Source organism: Leopardus geoffroyi, chromosome C3, assembly GCF_018350155.1.
Source record: "Leopardus geoffroyi isolate Oge1 chromosome C3, O.geoffroyi_Oge1_pat1.0, whole genome shotgun sequence".
Lineage (NCBI taxonomy): Eukaryota > Metazoa > Chordata > Mammalia > Carnivora > Felidae > Leopardus > Leopardus geoffroyi.
This window is the reverse complement of record NC_059338.1, coordinates 5,888,451-5,913,123: the sequence shown is the minus strand read 5'-3', so window position 1 is coordinate 5,913,123 and position 24,673 is coordinate 5,888,451. Positions and strand designations below refer to the sequence as shown.

The following is a 24,673-nucleotide window of genomic DNA, read 5'->3' as shown; positions in this document are numbered from 1 at the left end:
GTCTCTCTCAAAAGTAAATAAATATTAAAAAAAAAATAAAAAAGAAAGTACAAAATGGGATGATGAAATAAATCCAAATATATCAGTAATCACAATAAATATAAATGGAGAAAATTTGCCAGTGAGAGTGGATTTTTTAAAAATATATTTTATTCTGTTTTAGGAGAATGACATTAAAACAGAAAAAAAAAAAAACACAGAAAGACTGATTGGAAAAGAATGGAAAAAGATATGACAGGAACAGTCTAAAAGAAAGTTGGCACATAGCTAAGTAATACCAGACAAAATAAAGTTCAAGAAATAATGCATCATAAGGGATAAAGATGTCGCCACATGATGATTCAAGATTAAACTATGATAAACATATAACAATTCTAAATACATATGTATCTAATAAAATGGATGTTAAAACATAGAAGCAAGAATGATTAGACCTCTGAGAGAAAACTGACAAATTCATCTATAGTTGATTCTTTAAATTCTACAGTGAGAGAATTCAACTTACTATTCTCAGCATTCAATAGGTCAAGCAGGGGAAAAAAAATTAAGCATATGAACACAATTAACAAGCTTGGTTGAAAATATATATATTTAGGGGCGCCTGAGTGGCTCAGTTAGTTGGGCCTCCGGCTTCCGCTCAGGTCGTGATCTCGCTGCCCGTGGGCCCAAGCCCTGCATTGGGCTCTGTGCTGACAGTTCAGAGCCTGGAGCTTGCTTTGGATTCTGTGTCTCCCTCTCTCTCTGCCCTTCTCCCACTCGTGCTGTCTCTCTCTCTCAAAAATCAGTAAACATGAAAAAAAATTTAAATATATATAATTAGAAGTCTGCAACCAATAATTTTTGGCTACATAGTCTTCTCAAACATTTGCAAAAATTCACTTTATTATATGAAGCCATAAAACATGGCTTCATGGAATTGGCACTATTTAGAACACATTCTTTGAACATAACGGGATTTAACTTAGAAAGCAACTACAAAAAAAACCCTTTTCAAGCCCTCATATATGTGGAAAATTTTCAAACGTACGCTTTAAAAATAATTCATGGATCAAAGAGAAATTGAGTGGAAATTGAAAAATGCTTAGATCCGGTCGCCTGGGTGGCTCAGCCCGTTGAGCCACTGACTTCGGCTCAGGTCATGACCTCATGGTTTATGAGTTCAAGCCCTGCGTCCGGCTCTGTGCCGACAGCTCGGATCCTGGAGCCTGCTTCAGATTCTGTGTCTCCCTCTCTCTCTCCCCTCCCCCGTTCATGTTCTGTCTCTCTCTGTCTCAGAAATAAATAAACATTAAAAAAAAAATTAAAGAAAAGAAAAATGCTTAGATGGAGTAGTAACAAATATATAACATACCCAAACTGTTGATTGTTCAGGGTTTTACATGTGCACCAGGGAAAAGGAATGCTATACCGACCTTCGATGCTTAGCATACGTATTGCACGGGATCTACGGGTCAATAAATCTGCTAGAAAAACAACAACGACGACAACAACAGAAAACTTTTGGAAGACAGTTAATCCTGTGACAAGGAGGGAAATGTATAGACGGTAACATTCTGATCGGTCAGTGCCATACCCGTTAACTCCCCCTCAGAAAGAATCGTCGTCTGGGTTCTGCTTTGGCTGTCCCTAGACTCCAGAAAGCCAGTCCCCATGCCACTGCTGGCCGACTCTAAAGAATTCTACATGAGCATTGCCAAGAGGCAGCTCAATGCCTCCCAACCTACGGGTCCAATTTAAGCCAGCCTACTGCAAGTCCTGGTGATAGGACTGTCCCGTCCCAGGACAGGGCCACCCGAACCCTGGTCCAGTTAACAAAGGCCCAGTGTCAGTTTGGCTCCCCGGCACTGTGGCTGTATGCTACCACTCATTACTACTCAGTAGTCACCCTTGCCTGTGGCCACTTGTGGGAACCACAGCCTCCACCCAAACTTGGTACCGAGAGTCAGGAAATAACAGAGACAACGGGCAGGCAGTAACGGGTCACACAAAGTATCAGCCACATGTTGTGGCCTCTGCTGGCCGTCCTGTGATAGGATGGAGACTGGGACGCAGACTGGAACATAGGGGAAATTGGGGGCTAACAGGGGACGGAGGGGCAGGTGCCCCTTTCCCCCATCTGTATTGTGGTTCGCCTTCATTTCATGGAACAGGTTTGTTTGTTTTTCAAACCCCAAACATCCTCCCACCGCGGGTAATTGTTTTAGTAATAAAGAAGATAATTAATGCTTGCTCATTGCCAGACACCATTCTAAACACTTTTTAACTCATCTGAGAATTATAATCGTCATCATTACCCCCTTTTTCATATGAGGAAACTGAGAGAAGGGAAGCCAAGTTCAAACACGGGAAGCACAACAGAGCCCACGTACCTCACAATCCCGTTAGTTGCCTCATCCAGCCTGATGACACATATCATTCCAATAAATGACTATTGTGTGATAGAGAAAACAGATCTAAACAACCCTCAAACAGTATTTCAAGGGCTGGAAAAAAAAAAAAAAACTTATCACGATTGCTGTTAGCTTAACAGAAGATGTCAAAGGATTCAGTATCCTAATTTTAGGAAAAAATTTTCAGCTCACACAGGTCACTGCATGACTATCAATGTATTGGACAGAAAGTGGGGGAATTTGACGCAGGTAAAGCAGGGTTCAGATAGAGGCATCATTTAGCCAGTGACAGCTGTATCAAACAAAACCAACAATTATTAAAAATCAAACAATTTGGAGATGATTTGAAAGGTTAAATAGGATTTGCACGACAACTTACGTTGCCTGGAAATCGGTTTTATGAGACGCGTAAACACACAGATCTATACGTGCAGTTAAGGACTAGTGGGGAACAGTTGAAATACAGAATCCTCCTGAAATACAGAGTCCTGAAGAAACAGACTCTAGGCTAACTTCCAGGAATTGCTCCCCAAACTATTCTGTATATCGGGCTACCACACTACCCAGCAAAACCTGCTATAAAACAAATTAAAAAGCTTCCCCAGTCTCCGGTCTCTGGCTCCAGAACACGGGCTGCGTTGGCCACTATTTACACCACCCAAATTGTATCCCCGTGTCTCTCCCATGTAACTCAGTTACAAATCAGATCTCTCTAAAGTACATCTGGTTGGTGGAACGTAAATCCTAACCAGAACCCCCGCTGCAAAGGAATCTAGGAAATGTAGATTTTAGCTTCCCAGCCTCAATAGCACAGAAAAGCAAACCAGAATGGTACGGGACTGGGTGCTGAGCAAACCAGGGGACATATCCACTACAGTGAATAAACTGAAAAGCAAAAATAAAATAAAACCAACTCCAAATTAAAACAAAAGCAGAGGGGGGGTGGCGCAGTCGGTTGAGCGTCCGACTGCAGCCAGGTCACGATCTCGCGGTCCGTGAGTTCGAGCCCCGCGTCGGGCTCTGGGCTGATGGCTCAGAGCCTGGAGCCTGTTTCCGATTCTGTGTCTTCCTCTCTCTCTGCCCCTCCCCCGTTCATGCTCTGTCTCTCTCTGTCCCAAAAATAAATAAACGTTGAAAAAAAAATTAAAAAAACAAAACAAAACAAAAAACAAAAGCAGATAACGTTTCCACCTCCACCTCTGATGCGGGACTATTAGTTACTGAGGGGATGAAACGATCTAAAGAACTATGTAGTCTTGGGCTACAGTTGTGGGTATATTGTGATAATATATACCTTGCCACCAAGGATCTGTGCAGCTTTTTGTTCTTAAAAGACAACCCGGGTGCGGGAGGAGGGAGGGGTTCCAGGTCCCTGTGTTGGACTCTTCCCAAATTCCTGTGGAAAAGATCCCAACAGTGGAACAGAGAAAAGTTTATACCATCCCGTTGATCCACGATACCTAAGACAAAGCATGCAATCTACTGGGTTCGTGATAAACAGCTCATAATCCAAGATGGAGTCAAAACTGTCTTGGAAATCAGATCGGGGCACCACTCACATAGCCAAATATCAAAAACATGAACAAGAAGAGACAACAAGGGACAGCAGCCTAAGGGACTGTAAGCCATTGACACCCAGTCATTCACAGTATCCGGGAGGAAGCTTGATATCTTCTGGTTTCACGTTTAGCTCATGGACCCAAGCTGGGACTGGAGTCAAGTGTGTCCCAGAGTTTTTGTGTTGTCTTCTTTGAGAGGGATGGACGAGTTAGTACCCATCAATGATGTCATTTCAAATCAGTGGTTGAGGGGTGGGCTATGCAATGAATTGAATGGAGAACCACCAGGTGGAGGGATGGGAATAGAGTTATACTTACCCATGTTACATCTCAAAATGGTTTCAAAAAGAATTAAAGGGATAATACCAAAAAAGCAAAAGGAAACACTTAAGAAAATAAAGCTAAAAACTGATCTGGTATTGGGGTGGGTGAGAGTTTTCTACTTATGAAAAAAGTTAAGAAACTACCAGGGAAAGTGTTTGTCTCCATAAAAATTAGAAACCGCTGTTCAAAAACACTATGAATACAATTAAAAAGTAATTCCTTTCCATACTGGTGGGGGAGTTTGTGTGGTACTAACCACTGTGCTCATAATAATTATAAACTCTGGACAAATTAAAAAAAAAAAAATCTATAAGGCACTGGAAAGCGATCAAAGGAGATCGAAAATAAAGAACATTGTATATGTTAACTAACTTGGATATAAATAAAATTTAAAAATAAAAAAAAAAGAAAAGAGGATTCAAGCTATGGAAGGAGGAATCATAAGGGCAGGATCCTCGTTCTGAGGGCACTCTCCAGGAAATGAGACTCGGGCACATAAATTCAGGCAGAAAACCAGTCTTATACCTGATGCATTGAGGCAAAGTTGAAGGCTGCTGGACTGGCTGGATATTGAAGGAGCAAATCTCAGAGAAGAGATAGCCTGATTCCGGAAAACCAAATCTGCAAATAAATCTCTCCTATCTCTGGCTTACCCTCCAACCAAGTATCTACCCAGCATAGATTTCAGGGAGGCCATGGTGAAAATCATAGCCGGAGGGTAAAAAGAGTACCAGGCAGAGATTCCAAGAGCTCCTCCACCAGAAGAGAGAAAAACTGCCACAACAGAAATGTTCAAAACTAGGAGATTCGTTGAAGAAGCTATAATGTGGCCATTTAATATAGCACAACGAAGCCATTAAAGTAACGTTTTAGACTAACATTCAATGAATATAGAAATATTCAGATTTTTAAGTAAACACTCAAGCAGGTTAAAAAACAGTACGCACACCGTGATTCCAACTTGGCATTTAAAAAATGCCAAAGGGGGCGCCTGGGTGGCTTGGTCGGTTAAGCGTCCGACTTCGGCTCAGGGCATGATCTCACGGTCTGTGAGTTCGAGCCCCGCGTCGGGCTCTGTGCTGGCAGCTCAGAGCCTGGAGCCTGTTTCGGATTCTGTGTCTCCCTCTCTCTCTGCCCCTCCCCTGTTCATGCTCTGTTTCTCTCTGTCTCAAAAATAAATAAACGTTAAAAAAAATTTAAGTGCTCGCTTCGGCAGCACATATACTAAAAAAAATTTTTAAAAAATAAAAAATGTCAAAGAGCTAAGCACACAGCAAGAAATTAACAATGGGGATTCCCTGGGTGATGGAAATATGGGTGCCTCTTAGTCTTTTGCGGTTTGCTTATTTCCCATATTTTCTAGAAGGACTATATATTACTCTCATATGCAGGAAAAATGTTGTCTTTTCTAAAAATGAGCACATACTGTGCCCCAGGTGCTCCGCAGGGCACTACATCAAAGGACTTGAGAGCCGCAAAGGGTCTCAGAAACTGTAGCTTGGCTTCTTCACGTTACAGATGAAGAATCCGAAGCCCCGAGAAAAATGGCTTGCGCAGAAGCACACAGCTTCTTAGTGACAAAAGAGCAGGTGTTCTGATTGTCAGGCCAGTGCTCCCTTCTGTGGGCACAAGTTGGTCGTAGTAAGGCGGCGCAAAGAGTGCGAACTTGAGAACGCTAGCTGGCCACAGCTGACTAGCAACAAGCCCGGGAGGAAGAAAGCAGGAGCGCCTCCTGAGTCCTGGGTGCGGGAGACCGCAAGGTGGAGAGTGGACATTTGGAATACAGAGCTCAAGGCACAGCCTGGATCCCGGGGTTCTCCTCCAGCGGGCAGCCCGAAATTACGCGGATGGGAGAAAGTTACACCCAGTGGGAAGCCTCTTTCAGTGGTAGATCAGGTGGAAACTCGCTTCCAGAGTGAAGAACCAGGGTCAAAATAACCGCAGGACCCGTACTCTTGCCCATCAGCCACGAAATTCGCATGTGACGAGCATACTTTTGGAGAGAATCTGAAATCATTTAGGAATAACTTCTATTTCTCCAGTAAGAGAGAGTGTAGAAACAAGGAAGTGGGGTGGGAAGGAGGAAAAAAAAAAAAAAAAAAAAAAAGGTTCCATAGTCTCCCCGTCGGGGAATCGAACCCCGGTCTCCCGCGTGACAGGCGGGGATACTCACCACTATACTAACGAGGAAAACCGCAAAGTGGGTTCCCAAGTCATTGTTTACAAACTTACTTCTAACTTGCCAGGACAATTTCTTCCGTGAAACGTTACTGGCTGCTGGCAACGCTATGCCTTTTTTACTGCCTCGATTGGCGCGTCGCAACCGACGCATGCCGAATGCCCTACATGCAATCTACATTTTCTTGCAGCCACATTAAAAATTAAGAAACGGTGGCTTTTAATACCACATCTCCTTTAGCCCAAGATCTCCAAAATATTGTTTGGACGTGTAACCAATATGAAGATATTAGAATTTTTTCATACTTCGTCTTCAAACCAGTATGTATTGGACACTCAACAGACAGCAGGTTGCACACTCGGGCGTTAAATTTTCATCGGAAAAACTGGATGCGTACTTAGATTTCATAACGTTTACAGTTGAAAAAGGGGATTCATATGCCCAAGTTGCTCCCAGCGTACTTAGACTTTCTTTCTTCAGTGGCTGAACTGGGTGTCCATTTATTGACTTCTAATTATTTAGTTTACTGTCGTACCTGCATGCGCAGTTCTCCCGACGCACGCGCAGGGCAGCCGCACGGACCTCGCGCACCTGCACGCAGGGCCCTCCGGAGACCCGGCTCCCGGCGCTCGGCACTCGGTACCTGGCACCCGGCGTCGCGCAGGTTCCTCCAGAGGTGGCAGCGGGGAAAGAAAGGAGGGGAGGAGCGGCAGACAGGAAAGAAAGCCTTCCGAGTCGGACACTGGACCCAAACGCGGCTGGGAGGAGAAGGGGCTCCGCAGCGACAGATGAGTCCGGGAGAGAAGGCAGTGCCCGCGGTTCCTAGTTTGGGTTTAGGATTTAAAAAAAAAAAAAAAAAAAGCATCCCGTGTGGCTTTTCTCGGGAATAGGAAAAGAGTTGCGTTGGCCGGGAATCGAACCCGGGTCAACTGCTTGGAAGGCAGCTATGCTCACCACTATACCACCAACGCTGACGTTCGCAAGTCCTGAAAATTTTCTATATAAGGCAAATGGAGGCCGTGGCTTCTCGGACCACTGTGTTTCACGATTCTGAAGTGCGTGGAGCTTTCCCTTAGCGAAAATGGACCTCGGCCTTACTCCTAGTCTATCCTCCAGCTACGGACAGGGACTGGAGGCCGGGGCAGCGCGGAGCCCAGCAGGAAAGTAGACGCCTCGCTCGGCCCAGGGATTTTTCCCGCCCCCTGCTCTCGTCCGCGCTCCCAGCTCTGCCACTGGGCTCGTCCCAGCGCTGGATCCGCGGGGCGTGGGATTCGGTACCGACGATTTGGGACGGAGGGTCTGAAGGAGACCGGCCGGCAAGGGGCCCACCCTGGCGAGATTCCGCCGCGCTAGAGGAGTGATTGGAGGGCTCAAAAGGGCGAAAGTTAAAATGGATCCTTACTGTTTAGGATGGTGAAGTAGGAAAGAGGAGTCGGAGACAGTTTTATTTTCCGTGCTTTGACAAGGATCCCATGGGGAGTTCTAATTTTATATAAAACAATAAATACAGCTTTGATGTATGTTAATGGCATGATACAGTACTGTAGAATAATACTAAAGGAAAATAAGACAGTAAGAGACGCGAAGTCAGGATGGCCGAGCGGTCTAAGGCGCTGCGTTCAGGTCGCAGTCTCCCCTGGAGGCGTGGGTTCGAATCCCACTTCTGACAAAGTGATGCTTTTACTTTTTTTTCCCCACCAACAAATAGAATTGAATTCACGGAGAAGGGAGTATTGATTAATCGACACCTCTTTGTCCTGAGTATCTACGTATGAATATTATGCTTCATTGTAAATATGAAACAATCTATTTTTTTCTGTTATAGGCAGGAGACTGGTCTAGGAAATCAGGAAACAATTGACACTAAGATCTATCCCTAACTGAAAAAAAAAGTGTTTCTGCCTTAGACTCCGTCCTCTTGGTACCTATTTATCCACTCCTTTATCTAACAACAATATATTGAGCCCTTCCTATGTGCCAAGCATATTAGGGCAGGCCGTTCATCTGTCGCAGGGTGGACTGGGGAGACCCCTTGGCCCTGAGGCCTCCGCGCAGCCCCTCCCTGGGATGTCACCGCAGGCTCTTAGGCTCCTCCCAAGAGAAAAATCCAGGAACAGACCAGACACTGGTTGAGCAGTGCTGGAAAAGAGATCGTTAAAGGGAGAGAGAGTGCACTCTCCAGATGTGAGAGCAGCCCGCTCAAGGGAGAGCAGGGCCCAGGGTTTGGGTCTCTATCTTTCATCGACAGTTGTTTACCAGGCGGTGGAATATTATTTGGGGAGGGAATTTCTTTGGGAGCAGGGTTGCAGGCCTTCTTTGTCTTGGGCCTGTCTGATTTGATTTGGCTTTCTTCCGGCTTTAGTTTTGGGATGTTGCCAGGACAGGTATCTGACTTTCCCCATAGCTGACCCTGACTCCTCCCTTGCTGGCGTCCAGACATGGGGTTGAAACCCGACTACCTGCTTGCGCTAAAACCACCACCAACTCTAATTCAGTAGGTTTGCTGTGTCACCAAAACCCAGGAAAATAAATCAACAGAAAAAATCTGGGAAAGTAATACAGAGGAAAGTAAACTTGTGGAGTTGGGTGTTTCGAGAGCTCCTTTTTCCTGAAGGTCACAGATAAGATGCTTTCTGATAGGAGGAGGAAGTGGCTATGAAAAAAATCTTGTTGCCCTTTTGGGAAGAGGGACGGGCTGTCAAGCTGAATGTGTGAGGTTCACAGGTGTGAGATTGGAAGGATCTCTAGGTCAATCGGTGAAATTGGTGAAACTTTGCCAGACAAACTGCATTCTTTGTTATTTACTAGACCAGACCGTGACCTCAGGAAGCTGCCAGCAGTATAGTAAGTACACTGAGCTGGTGGGAGGCTTAGGTGAATACCTAGGGGCTTATTAGAAATGCAGGTCGCAGGCCACAACCTCAGACCCACCAAATCCAAAGTTCCTAAGGTCTCCAGGTGATGCACACGCATCGGAAAGCTTGAACAGCACCGATCTAATTTAGGTGCCTTTGCACAGGCTGATCTTGAACTTGGACTACCCTTTCCCTTGCTTCTCACCAAGGCAGTTTCAGATGAGCACTCACACTATGTCAGACACCGCGCTTAGAACAGAAGGTGTCTACGCTAAAGCCAATGGCAATGCATTCAGACATGTAAAAAAACAAAGTGTAACCTTAACCATGTGATCAAGGTCACAGTCCCACTGATCGAATTCATGGAGATGGGCACTTCTTTTTTTTTTTTTTTTTTTTATTATATGAAATTTATTGTCAAATTGGTTTCCATACAACACCCAGTGCTCATCCCAAAATGTGAGATGGGCACTTCTTAAAAACCTCAGTCTAATCATGAAAGAATATCACATAAACCCAAATCGAGGGACAATCTGCCAAATACTGACCAGTGCTCTTGGAAATGTCAAGGTCATGAAACACAAGGTTGGGAAACTGTCACAGATTGTCGGGAATGATGTACAAAACAAAGGCAAAAGAAAAAAATTAAATGTCCTTACTACCTACAGCCCATTGATAAGGCCTTGAGACAGGCAGAGTGACCTTCCTCTGGGAGTTCAGCTGCCTTGAAGTTGACACTTTGCTAGCGGCAAAAGGCGACCTTAGCCCAACCCCACAGGATCCTGTCTAACATATAAAAATTCTTTTGGAAACTTCATTTTCGCTGCCCCCCAAGATACATGTTGGCAATCATCCTCCAGGCATGTGGCCCCCAGATATACATCCGAAGGTTCTCACGACTGAGTTTTTTTTTTTTTTTTTTTTACTAAACAGTAATGAATGACCTTTTCCTAAAAATAGGTAGCCCCCCTCAAGGTCCTAGAAACCTTGTTTCCAACATTCCTTAGAGACTTCTGCTATCCCTAATCCCCTCCCAACTTGAACTTACATAATCAGTCACCTGTCACTACCCCAGGACAGCTTTCTGCCCACGGGTCCTGTCCCCATACTGTAATAAAACCACCTTTTTGCGCCAAAGATGGTTCAAGGATTTTTTTCTTGACTATTGGCTCTGAACCCCAACATTTTCCACTTCAGGGAAGATATGGTATCCTGGATTGGCTTCTGGAAAAAAAAAATTAGTGGAAAAACATGAAATCTGAATAAAGTCTATAGTTCACTTAACTGTATTGTACCAATGTCAGCTTCTTGGTTTTGGTAAGTGCACCATGGTTACGTAAAAATCTTAACATTAGGGGAAGCTGGGTGAAGGATATATAGTAACTTTCTTAACTGGCTGAGCCACCCAGGCACCCCTGGATATATAGTAACTTTCTGTAGTATCTTCCCAACTCTCTGTCAATCAAAAGTTATTGCACAATAAAAAGGCCCTAAAAAACAAACAAACAAACAAAAAAAAACCCCGAAACAAAAAACACTTGAAAGTGGCTGCCTGTGAGGAATTGAGAGTAGGGCAAGAAAACGCTGTTTTTACATTAGAGGGATTGTAGCAAGATTTCATTTCCAAGTACTGGGCATGTATTTTGATTTAATTTGTTGTAATATTTTTGGGGAGGAACTGGGTGACATGGTTGTTATTACACTAATCAAACTATGTTAAAAAGAAAACGACAGACCCAAAAACAAATAATCCAGTGAAGAAATGGGCAAAAGACGTGAATAGACACTTTTCTAAAGAAGACATCCAGATGGCTAACAGACACATGAAAAGATGCTCAACGTCACTCATCACCAGGGAAATACAAATCAAAACCACAATGAGCTCTCACATCATGCCTTTCAGAATGGCTAAAATTAACAACTCGGGCAAGGACAGATGCTGGGGAGGATGAGGAGAAAGAGGAACATTTTTGCACTGGTGGTGGGAATGCAAGCCAGTGCAGCCACTCTGGAAAACAGTATGGAGGTTCCTCAAAAAATTAAAAATAGAACTCCCCTAAGACCCAGCAATTACACTACTAGGTATTTATCCAAGGGATACAGGTTTGCTATTTCGAAGGGGCACATGCGCTCCAGTGTTTATAGCAGCACTATCAACAATAGCCAAAGTATGGAAAGAGCCCAAATGCATCCACGGATGGATGAATAAAGAAGATGTGGAATGAATAAAGAAGATGTGGCACGTATATACAATGGAGTGTTACTCGGCAATCAAAAAGAACAAAGTCTTGCCATTTGCAACGACTTGGATGGAACTGGAGGGTATTATGCTAAGCGAAATTGGTCAGTCAGAGAAAGACAAATATCATGTGACCTCACTCATATGAGGACTTTAAGAGACAAAACAGATGAACAGAAGGGAAGGTAAGCAAAAGTAATATAAAAACAGAGAGGGGGACAAAACATAAGAGACTCTTAAGTATAGAGAACAAACTGAGGATTGCTGGAGGGGTTGTGGGTGGGGGATGGGCTATAGGGGCAAGGGACATTAAGGAGGACACTTGTTATATGTGGGGGATGAATCACTGAATTCTACTCCTGAAATCATTACTGCACTATATGCTCACTAATTTGGATGTAAATTTCAAAAAAAAAAAGAAAAAAAGAAAAAAAAGAAAAAATCAACATACATCAAAAGAAGAAAGAAAGAAAGAAAGACAGACAGAAAGAACAGGTCCAAGGTGGAGCCACTTATGCTGGGCCAAGTCACCAAACTGGGGCTTAAATTCTAACCTAATTGCAGTTTAAACCTCTCCCTGAAATTTAGTCTTAACCAGTCAGTCAGGAATTTTCCAGTCTGCACCAATTAGGGTAAGAAACCCCGCCCTTGCCCCTAAGGGAGGGTGACCTTATCTGGAGCAATCCTTTCTTTTCTTTTGCTAATAACTTGTCACCCCACCCTCCTGCCTATAAAAACCTTCGATTTTTTTTTTTTTTTTTTTTTTTTTTTGTAAAAGGCCTCAGAGTTCCCCTTGACTTGCTAGAATGGACATTGGCCAATTCTTGAATCACTTACAAAAGCCAATTAGATCTTCAGATTTACTCAGTTAAAATTCTGTCCTTTGACAACTATATACAATATAGAGATGTCTTATCAAGGATGCCTGAGCGGCTCAGTCGTTTGGGCCCCCGACTTTGGCTCACGTCATGATCTCACTGCTTGTGAGTTCGAGCCCCTCTAGGGATCCGGTGACAGCTGAGATCCTGGAGCCTGCTTCGGATTCTGTGTCCCTCTCTTGCTCTGCCCCTCCCCCGCTCGTGCTCTGTTCCTCTCTCTCTCAAGAATAAATTTTTTAAAAATTAAAAAAAAAAGATGCCTTACCAGGCATACAAGAAATAGTCCCCAAAGAAACTAAACCATTAACAACAGTCTCATTCAAAAGTAGATGAAGTAGTGTGTTTAAATCCCTCTATGGAAAAATAGATCCCATACAAATGAGAGGATCTGAAATGTTTTCGCAACACAAGACAATTTTCCTTCTTACACCTTGTATATGTTTTAAAGAGAGAGAGGGAATATGTTGTTGGAATGCTAAGAAACTATCTTAACCCTGTGAGTGTTAGAATAGGAAGTTACTTAAGCTCTGACAGGATACCTGGAGGCCAGCAACCAAGAAGCTGTGGCAGGCTGTGCGAAGGTCAGAGGCCTGTCCAGGCAGCACTCCACAGGAAGCCCCATCAAAGCAACAGGCCCAAGATAGCAGATACCATAACAGGAAATCCCTGACCAAATTAGGAAGAAAAAGCGGGAAACCCTGCTTCCTGCCCCAAGTGATAAATATTCTGCCCCCTAGTTAACAACTGTCAATAAAAGATAGAAACCCAAACCCCACCTCTAGAAGGCACTAGCTCCCTCTCTCTGTCTCTCTCTCCACCCGCCCTTGCTAGCCTGCTCTCAAATCTCAAGAGTGTACTTTTCGCTTTAATAAACTTTCCCACTTGTGTCACTCGACCTCTGTGTTGCATGTCTGTCCTTGGATTCATTCTTGTGACAAGACCAAGAACTTTTGGTGACTCCTTCAGGTCTGACTGGGTCAAGGCCCCAGGGCCCAGGGTCTCCCCAATTCACCCAGCAACATGGGTATCATTCCTCTTGGGAAGTCCAAGTTGGAAGTTTGGAGGAAATTCTGGGAAGGGAAAGTGTAATATAGAATGTGTATGTGATGTCATCTTTCCTGGGCAAGTTCTCTCAGTGTGAAACCAGCATGGCCAGCACTAAGCCCAGGTGCAGGAAAAGAGAGCAGTTAAAAATGGGAAGTGACAAGTATGGGGCCAAGTGGGTTGTTCTGCAATCTCCTCGTCACCCGCAAGAGGCGCCCCTGAACCAACTGTAATGCAGCCTTGCTCTGGCCAAACCTGCCTGCAGTTCTGAGATAAAAGTCTATCTTCCCGTTGCTCACAGGAGAGACCCAGTGTGGACTGGGTTAATTGGGAACTAGCTGATGCAAGTTTATCCTTGCTCTCATATCGGCATTTGCTCAACTGGCAGTAAAATTGAGCCCGAAGATACTTCCCAGCTTCAGCCACGTGCTATAAAAAACATGTATCAGTGAATAATATAACTAATAAATAAAATATATACCTTTTCTCTCCAACTGTGTTCTAAAGGAATAACATAGCCAATTTCACGACATATTGGGAAGTTTTGATAACAAGTAGAGTCATGGCCTGTTTGTGAGGTGACAAGGCACAGGCTCTAGAATCAGGCAGGACGGGATTCTCAATTCCAACCTGCCCCTCCCCCACAGTTAACAGCTATGCGACCTTGAGTAAATTGCTTAACCTCTGTGAACCTCAGAATCCTCATCTCCCCAAAGAAATAAAACCCTGTGATGTTGCCGTGAGGATTAAATTAGATTGTGTATGTCAAGTACCTGCTACATAGTTGACACGCAACTAAAATAATTAGTAATAGCTAATATTTGTTGCTCATATGCTGTATGCATAACTTTCTTTATCATTTGTTACATGTACTAATTAACTGAACCCTCTTACCAATCCTGAAATAGGTCCTATTTCATCATCATCCCCTCTGTATAGAAGGAGAGACCGAACCTCGGAGAAGTGGGGTTTTTTTTTTTATGTTTTTTTATTTGGGGGTGGGGGGGAAGAGAAGAGAGAGAGACACAGAATCCGAAGCAGGCTCCAGGCTCTGAGCTGTCAGCACAGAGCCTAATGCAGAACTCGAGCCTATGAACCATGAGGTCATGACCTGAGCCGAAGTCAGACACTTAACTGACTGAGCCACCCAGGTGCCCCCAAACCTTGGGAAGTTTCACTTCCACCAGATATAAAGGAACAGAGCTGAAAACCTAAGCAATCTGGTTTCAGTATTGCTATTATGATACAGGGCTGGCATCATTATTATTATTATTAATCATCACCCTTAGGGCCCATCAGCAGAAACCAGAAACCTCTCACACACAAGATCAATAGTAACTTTAATTACACCCCTAGATGTACTCTCCAGAGACAGGATACTCTACATTCCAGAGTCCAGGACGTGGGGTTTATTCTCTAACACAACATAGATAGGGGCACGTAAGGGTCTCAGTCAGTTAAGCCTCAGACTCTTGATTTCAGCTGGGGTCATGATCTCACAGTTCTCATGGTTCTCATGGATTGTGCGTTCAAGTCCCAGCATAGGGCTCAGCAATGTCAGTGTGGAGCCTACTTGGGATTCTCTCTCCCTTGCTCTCTATCCCTCCCCCACATGCTCACGCTCTCTCTTTCTCTCTCAAAATAAATAAACAAGCTTAAAAAAGGAACAATGGATAAAGTAACTCGATTAGAGCCAGCTAATTATCATATAAACTATCTTGTCAGTGTATTAGGACATACAGACAGACAAACTAAACTAGAATCCCAATACAGGATTTTTTTTAATCTTAGGGACACACATGGGAACCTTGCTGGGACTTAAAGTTTCTCTCCATTCTCTGCTTTTCCAACTCTCATCTCCTTTCCTCTTGCAGCAGATAACTCACAGCTCGCTCCTATCAGCCCTCAGACTTCAGTACCCACTAGACATGTCTGCCTCAAACTCTCCCTTAGCCTGTTTTCCCCTGTGGAAATCACACGCACAGGCTTGTGAGTTTTCTTCACTTCCTTCCTTCAGCACCCACCCTGACATTTTCTGCTTCTGAAAGCCTTGCCTCTTTATGTATTTAACTGGACTGAAAACTAAGGAGGAGTTTTAAATGTTTATTTCCATGTATGTTTCACAAAAAAACCCATATATTAACAAAATCCATACATGCAGGTAACAACAGCACCAAAGTAGGCAAAAGCAATGTTGAAGTGCCACACAAATGTTAATAATGATGACTTCTGCCCGTCTGAAATGGGAGAGAAAAGGATTTTAACAAGCGACACGGGCACAGACCTCAGTGGTACACCACTGCGAGAAGAAAGCTCCCTGATTGGAAGATTCCTCTGCACTCCCATTCTTCAAGTTCAGGGCAGGATCACAGAAGACAGAGGTCCCACAAGCCCAGGCCTTACCATCACAGATGACCTGCCAGGAGGGACCATTCAATCAACCTGCTCAGTGAGGAGGCCACTACGGGGGGGGGGGGGGGGGGGGGGGAGGGGGGGGAGGCTCCCCGGCCAGTGTCAGTTCCACAGCGGCTACCCCCAGGGACACATAGGGCCTGGGGAAGGTGGGGTGACAGACTTTGCTCCAGCTCCCTCTTCTGATTCTCATAGTCCTCCTTCTCTGCCAGCTGGTTGTGCTCCGGCCAGGCAAGGACTTCCCGACACTTGTATTCTGTGCCTGTCCTCTTGGGAAATCTTCCCGTGATTCCGTCGGAACTCCTTCCCAAGGCGGCTCACCAACCTGTCGTCGAGCCCTCCCCACCCAGTCTCAGGAGCCTCGAAGACACCCGCGTCGACAGCGAGAATGCATACGGTCGAAGGTGCTCCCACCCAGGTCGAAAATGAGCGCATTTTGCTCCCCCTCGCCGCGCTGATCAGCCCGTCTGAAATGGTGGCCGCCGTGGCCTTGTTGATGATCCGCAGCCCGTGGCGCCCCACGATGGCACCGGTGTCCTTGGTGGCCTGGAGCTGCGGGTCGTTGAGGTAGGCGGGCACCGTCACCAATCTCCTGCACCTGGCCCAGCACCATGGAAGAGACCTCCTGGGGGTAGGAGGACGTCTCCTGCCCCCGGGGGGGACACGCGCACCCAGGCCTTGCCACCCTCCCTCGGCCCCCTGCAAGGGTCAGTGCTTCAGGTCCGCCAGCACCGCCGGGACCGCGAACCTGCGCGCGTGGTGTCCAGGCAGGTGGTGCGCCGGCTTCTTAGCTCCGCGCGCACCAGCCGCGCGCGGTCCTGAAGGCCACCTAGCTGAGCGCTGGGCGCGTGCCCTGGTCGTGGGTGACTGGCAGCCGCCACCCCGCCTCCCTGCAGCACGCCGACCCACGAGCACGTGGGGCTAGGGTCGGTGCCCACGGCCACTTCGCTGGTGGTTTCTCGAGGGCCGCATCGGACGCCTGAGCCCTTGGGACTCCGGGCTGCTTGGCTCGGCCTCCAGGAGCCCTTCATCCCGCGCCGTCGCGCCGCCTGCAGGTTACCCGCTCCTGGCTCGGCGTGGAGGGGAAAGTTCCAGCTCCTCCCCGCCGGCCCGAAGCGAGATCCGAAACCACTTCAGGTCGCAAATCCCCACGAGGACAAATGCGCCCCCTGGATGGTTGATGAGCCGGGAGAGCCGAAAGCGTGTCATCGTCATGCCAATAGAGCCTCAGAGTCAGGACTTTAAATAGCTTATGTTGTTGTTGTTCTTTTTTGAGTCCTAACGTTCTCTGTCTTGGAACATAAAGACAATATTTTCAAACTGGTGACTCAGCGGTGACTCAAGAAGGAGCCTGATTCACATCGTGGAACGGAGCTCGGGACAGAGATGAAGCTAAAGGATGCCACCACCGAACATCAGCAAAGAGCATTGGTGGTTCAGTGGTAGAATTCTCGCCTGCCACGCGGGAGGCCCGGGTTCGATTCCCGGCCAATGCAACGCAGCCTTTTGTTTTCTGATCCAGTCGTTTTAATTCAGTCTTTTTCTATTCTAGGATTTGCAACACTGAAATAACCGAAACCAGCTAGCTGAAGCCTGCATTGATTGGATTTGAATCCCCTCGTTTATCAAGTCCCTTTCCTCTGACGGGCGAGGGCGGGAGCAGGGGCGGGGCCGGGGAGGGGGAGGGGCGGCCGGAAGGAGGATGTGCCTGAACTGTGGGAACGCCCTCCTCTTGAGCCACGTCCTTGTCGCTGGCGTCCCGAGGGGCATCGTCCCAGAGGCCTGCTGGAAAGGCTCTGCATGACAAAAGGAGGAGACTTTTCGAGACGCGAGGGTAGAAATGGAGGAAAGAAAACAAAATGTCCTTGTCATTTGCCCGACGGCGAATGGAACCTGACTGTCCCAGGTGGCAGGCAGAGACACTAACGGCTACACTAAACAGGCGCAGCGTCTCAGGGCTTTAAGCTTCAGTAAAGTTGGCTGTTTTGCAATATATTGTTATTTGCCTAACTCAAAGGAAACCAGTTTTTTAAAAAAGAGAAACCGAAAACCTGTGTCCCATAAGTGGCTATTTTCTCCTCAGGCCCGAGAACCCTGTGGAAAGCTCAGGGGGCCCTTGGAAGGAGGTGGGAGTCAGGATGCAGAGGTCAGTCCAGCTTCTGGACGGGGTTTCTTAGTCAACCTTCTCCCGGTGCAGTGCTGCGAAGGAGCAAGGTTTGCTGCTGGAGAGATCAGCTATACTGGGATCAGTCCAGGTGATCGGTCCAGGAAAAAAAGGGAATGTGGGAAGAAGTGTGCAGTGAATGCCTCCCATAGTGGAAAAATCAAACCATCCTCAAAAAGGAGAAAGCTAGTCTATAGCCCCGGAAGAAAGAAGCCGTCAGCTTTAAGTTCATTCCCTCTTAGAGTCTAGGCCGGTCCGGCCTGGCTGTCACACTCTGGACACTTGTAGCCAAGGGTCTGCAAGAGGGGCGCCTGGGTGGCGCAGTCGGTTAAGCGTCCGACTTCAGCCAGGTCACGATCTCGCGGTCCGTGAGTTCGAGCCCCGCGTCAGGCTCTGGGCTGATGGCTCAGAGCCTGGAGCCTGTTTCCGATTCTGTGTCTCCCTCTCTCTGCCCCTCCCCTGTTCGTGCTCTGTCTCTCTCTGTCCAAAAATAAATAAATGTTGAAAAAAAAAAAAAAAAAGGGTCTGCAAGAGAAGGGTCCTCACCTCAGAAGGAAAGGTGGCCTGGCTTGGGATCTCTGTCCTGGCCTGTTCAGGGACTGTCTTGTCCAAGTTCCTCCAGCATTCTCTCCCAGCCCTCAGCAACTCAAAACCCCACCCACCCACCCCCCAGAGTTCCAGGTGTAGGCCTAAAGTAAGCACCTCTGTACCTGGACATGACCCACACAGTACATCACAGGTACTCTTCCAAAGTCATTTCACGTCTTTACTTTTTAATTCAGAAAAATTTCCAATATAGAGGAGCGTATGTTGCTGTGCTGTCTTCCCCCATGCACTGAAATATATCCACTTAACGTTTCGTAACTTAGCTTGAGTGTCTTTAGACGTAGAACAGATTTTTTAAGCAATAACTTACCTGGACATCATGAAGTGGAGGGATGCTTGTGATACTGAGCGCACTATCAATACTGAGCACAAAAAGCAAGTTGTCGGGGTGCCTAGGTGGCTCGGCCTGTTGAGCGTCCGACTTCAGCTCAGGTCAGGATCTCATGGTTTGAGCCTCGCGTCGGCGAGGAGTGTGGACTATATCGTTTATACAGGACTTTCTAGGTTTACATTTCTGATGTCAAACGCTGAAGAATTTTTATTGAGTGCTTTATCATGTGCCAGACACTCTAAGGCATAAGGCAGTGAGCAAATTCAAAGGCCCTGCTCTCCTGGAGCTGTCGTTCTGATGGGAGGCAGGGTAGTCAGGCAATACACAGCTAGACAAGGGAACATAGGGTACATCGGTTGGCAGGAAGTACAATGAGGGAAAATAAAGCAGAAGACAGGGATTAGGAGATGGTGAAGGGGTGGGTTGGAGTTCTAGTGAATGATCAGGGAGGCCTCCCTGATAAGGTGACATTTGAATCAAGGCCATGACGAAGCATGATGTGGATATCTGTAAGGAAGAACATTCCAGAAACAGAAGTTAACATAAGCCCTGAGCAGAGGTCTAATTGGTATGTTCAAGGAAGAGCAGTAGATGAGGTTAGACAGTGAGGTCAAGATCATGGATCACGTCGTGGAGCCCTGCAAAGCTTTAGCATTTGTTCTCAAGTGCAGGGACAAGCTCTTGCTTAGTTTAAGCAAGGAAGCAGCAAATACAACGCACATCTTAGAAGGACCACTTTGGCTGTCGTGGTGAAAGCAGACTGTAGGGTGGCAAGGGCGAGTGTAGGGAGACCGGTCGGAAGCCTGTGCAGTAATCCGAGGGAGGGACGACAGTGGCTTGGACCCACTTGCTGGTGGTAAGTTTGCTGGACTTATTTTGAAAGCAGAAGCAGAATGTACTGAATTTTCATCTATTTGAGGAGCCTCTGTCTAAAATCTGTGAAAATACATTTGCCGTGAGTCCTTACAGAACTGGGTGGGCTGAGACCATGCCTTGATCTTCAGAAACCCAGTGAAGGTGGGGCCTGTTACCGGTTAGGTCTGGAGATCACAGGCTCTTTTTTTTTTTTCCTCTGGAGGCTAATGGGTGGTGGAAGGCTCCTTAGCCAGGTTGCTGTCAGAAGAGGGGCTAGAGGAGGAGGAAATCTATGTCCTGAACAGATGCTTCTACTGATGAGGGACGATGGGGCAGGCTGGGGGCAAAGTACAGGCTCGCACGCACCCCCTTCCAGGTGGGATGCTTGTGACGTTCTGCGGGCACTCCTGGCTGCCCCAGGACAGGGGAGGGGATGGAGAACAGATGGTTGGATGATAGAGTCTCCATCAGTTTACGGGGATCTTGGTGGATTGTGAGAGAGGGGCAATCTTATCAATGACCTAATCTCCAGAAACCTATAGACTCAGTTTCCTGGAGCCCTAACATCACCCTCCCCTCCACGGTGGTGTGGGAAACCAAAGCAGGAGGAAATGGCAGGTAAAATTAAATTTCCTTATAACTTGCAGTTCATTGACAAATACTTGAGGCTGGCAGAGTAGAACATTTCTCCAGGAACCCCTACTGTCTTGATGTTGATGCTTTGTGGGAGGGAAGGGCAGCCATGACTTGGCAATGGCTGGGCCTCCAGTGATCTGTGGGTCTTTGACATGTGGGGACCCCTTTGGAAACTTACGTTCTGGCTTTGCCTCCCCCAAGTCCAGAGTGTAGGGCCAGTCACTCCTCATAACTCCAGAGCAGCTCTTTCTGCCTATGGGTCCTGTCCCCGTGCTTTAATAAAATCACCTTTTTGCACCAAAGATGTCTTCAAGAAATCTTTCTTGGCCCTCAGCTCCGAATTCCACCCTCACCCTAAAACCCCATCACGACCAGTGCTGTTATACCTTGAGAGGAGAGGCCGTTTGCCCTGAGGGCCCTGGCTCCATTTGACTTTACAATTTCTCCAGTTTCCCTTTGAGCTTTGAAAGTCTCTCTGCACAGAAAAAGATGGTTCCGTGTCCACTGCCACTGCAGAAGTCCCATCAGCAAGCAAAAAGTGATTTGACACCAAGGTGGAAAAATGAATACAATTGCTAGACCTCACAGGGGAGGGATGGGGAAAATGAGTTATTCAGTCAGAGATTTGGAATAAACAGGTCCCCTGTGGGGGAACCTTTGTGAAGTCACTCAAGCCAGGGGCTAAGGCCAATGCCAATGGCATTCAGGGAGCCCAGGATGTCTTCAGAGGTTCTCTTCTTCTCTCTGACTTCCCAAATAAAGCACTGGGTCAGCATTTCCCAAAGGGTGACAGTGGGCCACATCTGGTCTGAACGACACTGATAAAAGTTACAGAGGAAAAAAGATTTTGTGGTTATCAAGGTTTGGCAAATGCCTTATAAAATTTAGTTTGAAAGTTCTCTTTGCAATAAGGCTTCTTGAAGCATTTAATGGGCATTATGAATATACAAGGAGAGGAACAGTGTATGCAGAATGTCTGCATTATTTTGACCACAGAGCCCTTCATTCTGAAAAACCTCTCTCAAGGAGTTATGTGGCTGGGGAACAGCTTTTGGAAAACACTGAATTAGGGAATCCAGACCAAATCTACAGATATTCACTTGCCACGTCCTCTGAGCTCAGGACTGGGTGGTACTCACTGGCTAACACTGGTGAGAAAAAAAGACCCCAATGATTAGACAGCAACAGCTAACAAACAAGATGGACTCCCTCCTGTCAAGGGAAAGCACCTAAAATTGTAATCAGGCCAAACGACTGTGGGAAACAAAGCCAGTCACCGTGTTAGAGTAGGCAGTTAGTTAGGTTCTAGCAGGATGCCTGGACGTCTGCAACAAGAAAGTCGTGGCCAGCTAGGGGGAAAGTCAGAGGCCTGTCCTGGCAGCACTCCACATGAAGCGGGATGAAAACAAACAGGCCCAAGATGGCCGATACCACGGTAGGCAACACCTGCCCAAATAAGGAAAGAGAGGCAGAAACCCTGCATCCAAGAAATTCCTGCCCCAAGTAATGAATATTCCACTCTCTAGTTAACAAGTGTCAATAAAAGAACGCCCATCCCCACCCCACCAATGACTCCTCCCATATACTAAGAGAGCCCAGGGTTTTTTGTTGGTTGGTTGTTTTTTTGGGGTTTTTTTTTTGGGGGGGGGGGGTTGGCTTTGGGTTTTGGGTGTTTTGTTTTGCTATTAGGAAATGAAGTCAATGGAATTGATAAAGAACCTATGAAGATTGGTTGTTTTTGCAGCCTTCTGGGACAGACTTTGCAGAAGCAGAGCTCTTGACATGACAGTGTAGAAAGTAAAGAAACTTGCTCTTTGGCCTCAAGTAGAACTTTAAAGGTATATGTGCTAAATTCAATGTGTAAGTGTGTGATGAGCAGAGGAAGAGAGATCTATCCCTTCCAGAAGATCCAGAGCCTTTATGTGCACATATCTCCTAGAGCCTTGCTCTGTTGCCTCAGATTAGACAGAACTGTGTGTATCCTGGGCTTGAATTTTTTTTTTAATTTTTTTTAACGTTTTATTTATTTTTGAGATAGAGAGAGACAGAGCATGAATGGGGGAGGGTCAGAGAGAGGGAGACACAGAATCAGAAACAGGCTCCAGGCTCTGAGTTGTCAGCACAGAGCCCGACGCGGGGCTCGAACTCACGGACCGCGAGATCATGACCTGAGCCGAAGTCAGCCGCCCAACCGACTGAGCCACCCAGGTGCCCCATGGGCTTGAATTTTTAATAATGCCTCCTATAAGATTTCCTGGCCACCTACCCCAACACATTTATCGGAACTTATAGAAAATTCTATTCAGCATTCCAAGGTTGGGAGTGGCATTTCTGAGGCATCAGAGAGCACTCTGTCTATGCAAGATCTACAGTGGTTTGAGGATTAAGACAACCTGTGAACAAGGGCAGGAATACAGGTGGTGTGGTTCATGCTCATAATAAGAGATACAATATCTTCCCCCATTTCAGAAAGTTCGCGAATGTTCGGAATTTTCTCTGAGGTAGGAAAGTTGAAATGTCTGAGCATGATTGTTTGTCCATGGAAAGGAGTATCTTTTTTTCCTACGATATATGTAAAAAAAAAAAAAAAAAAAAAAAAAAAAGGAATCATAAGACTAAAGAGTTAAAGTCCAACCCTTCATTTGTGTAAGCGAGGAAACCATAGTCCAGACAAGGGCTGTGAGTTGACCCAGGGCATCGCTCTCTCTTTTTTTTAATGTTTATTTATTTTTGAGAGATACAGAGACAGAATGCAAGTGGGTTGGGGCAGAGAGAGAGGGAGACACAGAATCTGAAGCAGCCTCCAGGCTCTGAGCTGTCAGCACAGAGCCCGACACAGAGCCCAATGAGGGGCTTAAACCCACGAGCTGCAAGGTCATGACCTGAGCCGAAGTTGGACGCTCAACTGACTGAGCCGCCCAGGAGCCCCCAGGGCATCTCTCTCTTCAGCGCTAAAACCTAGGTCCCCTGATACCTCCCTGTCTCATTCTCTCATCTGCACTTACCACTTATAGGTTATTCTGTCCATTTCTCTAATTGTCTCTTTCCACAACTCAAGAGTAACATCAACAGACTGAATTCTCCAAGGCAGAGATCCTAATAGATACGTAACACTTATTTTAGCTGAATTACATAATGGTAATAAGATGCTCTCTATAATTCCTAGAACAATGTCATTGTTCATGATTGAATAATATGGCATCTGTTTAATTTTCCTAAAGCAAAATCAAGCACACCTGCCCAATAGGATAGCTCCCATGGGATCAGGATGTGCGAATAACCATCCATGTTGCCAGCAAAAATGTCTACGGCTAGAAGTTTGTGGATTTGAAGGGCAGATTTAAAAACGTGCTCAGGAGAGAGTATCAAGTGTCAAAGTCAGAGAGTTCTTCCAAATAGATCATCAAGAGGACCTGAGTTTTGAGAGCTAGATTACATATAAATGGGAGAGTGTTCTAGGTAAATATCAAAGGCAGGACCAGTTGCTGTTTGCTAAACAGAGATTGACTTTCCGTATTTACTAGGGATGTAGTAGTAAATGGGTGGAGTAGATAGGCATCACCAGATAAAGGACTAGGAGCAGAAGAAACAGCTCTCCGGTAAACCTGATGGGATCCATTTGTTGCTAAGTATACCCCTAGAGCAATGTTGTCCAGTAGAAATGTAATGTGAGCCGCACATTTAAATTCACATATATAATAGAGCATTTTGAAAAGTAAGAAGTGAAAAAAGGAAAGGTAAAAAAAAAAATCATCTCTTCCCTAATGGGGATGATCTCTCTAGCATTTATGAAATTGTAAGTATATACTTTTTACAGTATTTTTCACAATACATCCAGACCCACGGGGGACAATAGGTAATGTCAATATCTATTTTCAATAGGTAACGTCAGCAGAAACCTGACACGCGTGCTCCACTCCCTGCGCCCCGCTCCTAGATAGAAGAGACAGCCCTCTGTCTTGCAGGTTGGAAAAGCCCTCTCCTAACTCCTTCACTCTCCTCCCACCTCAGGGCGGCCAGGGCCTATCATTACCCAGGAAGGAGGGAGCTCACGTGATGACCAACGACCAATCAGATGCTCTTTGAAATTGAACCGCGTTGCAAAAGCTTTAGGTAGGTTACGGCAGGTCTTTAATTGAAAGAGCTTTTCAAATCATCCACGTTAGGTCATGTGAAAGTAAAACAAGCCATCTGAGAGAAG

At 46.0% G+C, this 24,673-nt stretch overlaps 4 non-coding genes across 4 annotated transcripts; 2 read left to right on the top strand and 2 right to left on the bottom strand.

Annotated features, from left to right (window-relative positions):
* Nucleotides 1-6,391: 6,391 nt before the first annotated feature.
* Nucleotides 6,392-6,463, bottom strand: TRNAD-GUC. Its single transcript has one exon. It is a non-coding gene; the product is annotated as a tRNA-Asp (tRNA).
* An 888-nt stretch (nucleotides 6,464-7,351) lies between these two features.
* TRNAG-UCC lies at nucleotides 7,352-7,423 on the bottom strand. Its single transcript has one exon. It is a non-coding gene; the product is annotated as a tRNA-Gly (tRNA).
* Nucleotides 7,424-8,038: 615 nt separating this feature from the next.
* TRNAL-CAG lies at nucleotides 8,039-8,121 on the top strand. The gene has a single exon. It is a non-coding gene; the product is annotated as a tRNA-Leu (tRNA).
* A 9,184-nt stretch (nucleotides 8,122-17,305) lies between these two features.
* TRNAG-GCC lies at nucleotides 17,306-17,376 on the top strand. Its single transcript has one exon. It is a non-coding gene; the product is annotated as a tRNA-Gly (tRNA).
* Nucleotides 17,377-24,673: the final 7,297 nt, after the last annotated feature.